Source organism: Phalaenopsis equestris, unplaced genomic scaffold (assembly GCF_001263595.1).
Source record: "Phalaenopsis equestris unplaced genomic scaffold, ASM126359v1 Scaffold232627, whole genome shotgun sequence".
NCBI lineage: Eukaryota > Viridiplantae > Streptophyta > Magnoliopsida > Asparagales > Orchidaceae > Phalaenopsis > Phalaenopsis equestris.
The window spans coordinates 65,506-71,505 of NW_018250591.1; positions in this window are offsets into that span (position 1 = coordinate 65,506).

Consider the following 6,000-nt stretch of genomic DNA (forward strand, 5'->3'; position numbering starts at 1 on the left):
GACATATCAAGTTTAAGTTTTCTAATGTGTCAAGTTATGATGTCAAATCTAGTGTTTCCTATGGTTATGGTTCTTTAAATTTCATGGGGGATTAATAAAGTTGATTAGAGCAACACCGGTTAGGATCCTACGGTTCCCTCGATCTGAAACCACTATTTTCTTTCGGATTCACTTAGTCCAAATGAATTTACTAAACTCAATCTAATGAGTTCCATACTTTCATTTATACCATGAGAAATCTCGTTAGCAAACGTAGGTTACATCCTTCAAGGGATTCTCGATTATCCGATAGAGACATTTTAATTTAGTTGCAATTTTTGTTTTGTGATGTTTGTGATTAAATTTTAAGTTGTCTTATATTTTGAATTTTGTGGTGGTAAATTTTATCTTGTTTAATTTTTAAATTTTTGTTTTGGTTTTTTTTGTTTTAAATTTTTGTTTTGGTTTCAGTTCTGTGGCTATCCAAAAAGTTTTAGTTTTGACATGCAGGGTGACATTGTTGTTTAACATGCAAGTTTGTGAGCAGGAAAAATACAGTAAAGAAAGTGTAGGAAAAGAAGGCGCTGTAAACTATAAAAGCGTACCTGTCGAGTCTTCTCATTCCCCCACCTAAAAGTTCAGTACTTGCAAGGCATATTTATATATATAATTTTGCAGGAATTAAAAAATGTTAGTAGAAAAAGTAGGAAGTGCAAGTTTAAGGTGTGTCTACCAGATCCAATGTTATATCTTTATGGGTCCTATTTACTTAAGTGTATAGAAGGTTTCTTAATTAAGGCATAATGAGTTTAATCATAGTTCAAGATATCCAAAAGAGTATGAGAAAGGTCCACGGACCAGGCCCCAAACATCTCACAATCCCTTAAAAATTTCCAAATTTGTTCAAACTCATTACGTTGCTTAATAACTCGTCTTTATCATACCCTTATGCTCAATGAACTGATGTTCTAACCAACCCTAAGGATGGGGTATTTATTACTTGATATTTTATTTATAAATTAGCATTTTAATTTTAAAGATGGGCTTGTAATGTTTTATAAGTTTTAAATTAGTTATAGGTCATTTCCTAAACCTCATTAAAAAAAAAATTTGATTAAGCCTAGTTCACTACTATGCCCTTAAAAAAAATAATGGGTAGGTTTGTAATTTTAGAAAAAGATTTACATGTTTATACCTTAATCCTTATCATAAATTATAAATTATTTTAAAACCATTAATTGGGGCTTAACATTAGTGAGTTATGATCTCCCAAAAAATCAAACCCCTCACCTTAATATCTTTTTTTTTTTAACACTCTTGAAAATTTCATTAATTTTAAGAAAATTACAAATTTATCCTTTATAAAACCAAAGTGAGGTTGGTTACTACCATTTATCCCTTTCATATTCCAATCATTAAAACATATCAATTAAGATTATTTGTTGTCGATTTAGCCCTTTGATTAAGCCTAAATATTAATTAAGCCTTAAATTCCAAAATTACCCTTTTGCCCCTAAGGCCTTAATACCCTATAATTCATTAAATTAGACTCAAATGACTTGAAAATTTCATGTTTAATTAAGATCTGAAAGGAGAAAATGTGATTTTTCTGAATTTATTTATTTTATAATTATTTTTAATGTAAAAATAGGGATTTTCAATTAAAATTTAATAACTAAACCAAAACAAAACTTCTATCCTTAAGAAAATTATTAGAAGTTTACCTAGGCTAGAGGACCACTTGAACCAATTTTTATGATTTTTAGAGGTTTAATTTAATTATTAGAGTTATTTGTTTATTTTGAACATTAATTAAATTTAAAATATTATTTAAGAGAAAATTATGTTTTATATTTTTATTAATCTCTCTGAGTCTATAAAACCTAAAAAAATAAGTTTCAAATTTTTGTAATTTATATTTTAATTATTAGAACTATTTTAGTGAAAAATTAAAGAAAATTCTTTTTTAAGTCTTTTAAATTGATACCTTGACTTAGAAAATTAGGAAAATTATTTTATTTGATTCCAAGTGATCAAGGGGGAAAATGTGACATTTAAGTCTGTTTTTACAATTTTGCAATTTTTATGATTTTTAATTAATTTTTAATTATTTAAATGCTAAAAAATAGCTAAAAAATTAAGTATTTATTTTAATTCTAATTTTATTTTTCTTAGGTTCCTCTGGTCATAAGGAGCTCCCAAAACCAATTTGGTGATTTTTAAAGTTGTAATTTAATTATTGTAATTATTTTAATGGAAAAAATGCAATTTCACTTGGTTAATCTATTTTAGTGGTCAAATTAATTCCAATTGCCTTGAAATTTTTATGGGGAGTTCCTCTAACTATAAATTATAGTATAGAATAATATTTATGCCATTTACAAATATAATTACTCTAAATTCATTTTATTTCATTTTTTAGGGTTGGTGATAATTATGATCATTTTTAATGAGTAAAACCAAGTTTACATTTTTTTTAGCGTCCTCTAACTTCAGTGAACTTACCAAAACAAATTTTGTATTTTTATGATGAGTATTTTAATTTTTATAGTTAGTTTACCAAAGCAGGGACCATTAACTTGAAAGCTAGATATCTTTGGTTAGAGATGTCCCCTAACCTTAGAAAAATCAGGGGAGATGCCTAACAATAGATACATCAGAACCCCTATGGTTCCATGCCATGGTGAAATGTTTAGGCAAATGGTGAATTCAAATAAGAAAAATACTATTTAATTTTTCTAAAATTATACATTCATAAAAAAAATATGAAACCATTTCCAAATTGCTCTTCTCTATTCACTGAGCAAGAGGGTATTTTTATTTTATTTTTGTAATTTTTTTACACAAAGATATGAATTTTTGAAGTTATGAATATTAAGTAAATAAAATAAAGCCCTATTTATCTACTTAAGTGATGCAGCACTGCGCAAACCTAGGCAGATCTGAAAAGCGCAAGTGTCACGCTCCTATTTGACGCCGCCACCTGAGTCAGCTGTCATGCGTCTCACTGTTCTGCTCTATCCAGCCGTCCGATGAGATCTAAAGCTTTCATTCAATACATGCGGAAATGGATGACATCCGTTCAGTGTCCCGAAGTCCCTAGCCCGAGGACTGTTTAACTTCTAGCCTTAATAACTCGCTCGATACTTAAATAAATTAAGTGCAGTTTGTTCCTATAGACTCGTCTAGACTAGGAGAACATATTCATATGATTGATCAAGCTTTAAATTGAGTTTATGAGCATGGATAATTAAATGAAGCTGGGTTTAAAAGAAGAGTTCAATAACTTTTCCTAAGAGGTGTGGCCTCGATTGGGTGCTTCCAAAAGCTTGCCTTGAGTCCAAAGAGCTCCTAGATGAAGTCCCAAGTTGTGGTGAAATGCCTAGGTATGATTTCGACCAAGGCCATTTAGAGGTTTTATCAAAGTACACCCTAGGGTGGTCTAGTGATGGGGCTTTTATGGGGGATCCTTTTCTCTCACTCAGGGGATGGTGTGGGTGCAAGGAATTTGACTTTGGTGGAGTTCTAAGAGGTGTCCTGTTTTGGACTTGATTTTGAACTCTGAAATTGAGCTCGGGCAGTGGTTTTGAGGGCTTTAGGATAGTTTTATTGAACTTAGTGGGCCTTGAAGAAGCTCTGGGATAAATTTGACAGAGTCTCCCCAAGGAATTTCAAGCTCTCCCCTCTTGGTCGTGGAGGGTGAGTTTAAGTAGAAGGGAAAGGAGAGGCCATCAGGGGCAATTGGTGGGTGCCATAAGTTGCTTATGTGGTGGGCAGAAGTGTGCAAAAATATAATTGGGATGAGACAGCTTGGATGGGTTTAATTTTTTATTTTAGCCAAAGGGTAGCTTTTGGATTTGGATTTTCCAGCGGCGAAGGTGGCCGACCAGCCAGGGAGGGGTCACCATCTGGCTCAGGGAGGTCTGGGCTTGGGTTTGGTGAAGTCAATTGGAGTTGGCCATGTGTAAAAGTCTTGGATTAAAGAGAAATGGGGAAAGGGTCATTTTGGGTCAAATTGGGTCAAGTCATGATTTGGGGCTGGGTTCACCCACCAAGGAAGGTTTGGGTGCTGAGGAGAATTTGGTGGTTCAGCTGAAGTGGTGTGGAGAGGTCCCAATCCAAGGGATTTTGGCTAAGCACGGGTTTAAGTGTGTCATTAAAAGGGTTAAAAAACTTTTTAAAGAGTCCTAAAAGTGGCTTGTCCTCTTGCCATTAATAGCTTGATGAGGTGGCAAGTCTCTCATGGCTCACCTATGACTAGGGAGTGGCTTCATGGCTTGCATGTGGCTTGGCTCTCTTTCATGAGAAAGGATTTTGGAATTATGGGGTATTTTTGTGGATTTTGTCATGAGGCTTGATTTGGAATGATTTGATCATAGATTTAAAACCTAGGGAATGATTTTGAATTAATGGATGATGAGGGGAAAATTGCTATGTGGACTTTTAATTGAATTTGGGCTTTCAAAAGTAAACATGGTGGGCTTGGGCTTTTAAAATTAAGGGTGAATTGGGGCTAAAATTTGGATCCATTGAATGTTGAATTTGATGTAGGAATATGTCATGAAGGATTTGGAAGAATTTCAAGTGGTTTTGAATTGAATTGAAAGGCAAATTAGGTGGATTTAGACATATGGTCAAGATTGTGGCTTTTTGATTTGGGTAAAATTGGGCTTGTTATTGGGTCAAATTGGGCTTGAATTTTATTTAGATTGAGATTGGGGGTACTAAAGTTTGGTTTGGAATTGAAATTGGGCAATATTGGAGTCAATTGGGCCGAGATTGAGGCTAATTTAGGGAAATTGGGCCGTTAAGGACAAATTTGGGGCTTTTGGTCAAATTGGGTAAAATTAGTCAAATTGAGTCAATGTGATGGTTAAAAATTGAAAATGGGAATATTTGGGAATTTTTGGATTTTTTGGGTCATGAGGGGCATTTTGGTATTTTTTGGCAATTTTGGGGGGTATTTTAGGAATTTGGTGATTTTGGTGAATTTTGGCCAATTTAGGTAGTCGTGAATGGTTTGAGATGATTTTTGTGCAAATTTTGGTAATTTTAGGATTTTTGGCAAAAATTAGGGTTGTAGGGGTATTTTGGTAATTTGGTGATTTTGGGCTAGAATGAGCAAGTAAGCTATGAAGCCATGCCAAACCAATAGGAGTCATGTGAGGACTCATTTTGGATGCTCAATATGCTGGTTCTAACCCTCTTAGCCAAATATTAGGGGTATAGGTTCATTCACATGAGCTTTCCAAAAGGAATCATGATACCAAATCAAGGGGTCTTAGGGTTTGGGGTTGTCGGCACTATTTTTGGTGTGGGGTTTGCCCGTAAGAAGTTGTCGGTCATCGGAATTGAAATCTCGTTGCCCGCTTCGGAAGGACGCTTTAAAAATTTTTATTTTTGAAAAAGATGAAGTCAAACTGACCCCATAATTTTCATAGTTTAGATGAAAGAGCACTTTATCTCAAATCCTGTATCTATCTCGAAGGATGAACACAAGAATTGAAATCATTTAGATGTTTCATCCTGCAATTTTTATTTATTAGGATTTACATTTGTGTGAAACAATCAGCACAAATAACCTTGAAGATGTGAGGATTTAGGTCATGACGAATGACAATCCCGGAATCCTAAGACGAGTTTAGGGCTTATATTATACAATATGGTTGTACAAAGGCCTAAAAGATGTGTTTGAGGATTTATGTTGCACTAGGCAAACAACCTCGATATCCTATGGCTTTATTATTTAAAGCTAAGGAAGGATGTGTTGTTGTAGGTCCTCTTGCTGTTGAAGATGGCCGGGTTGTCTACCATGTAAGCTCCAAGCTACTTGTTGTAGCAGAGTTCAAGTTTTTCTAGGTCATTTGATCATAATATCGAATCAAGTGGCCCTATAGTTAAAGTTTTTTTTTTAAATTTTTTTATGGGCATATTAAAGTTGATTAAAGCGACACCGGTCAAGATCCCACGGTTCCATCGTCCCGGCACCACTATTTTCTATTGGAATCACTTAGTCCAAAT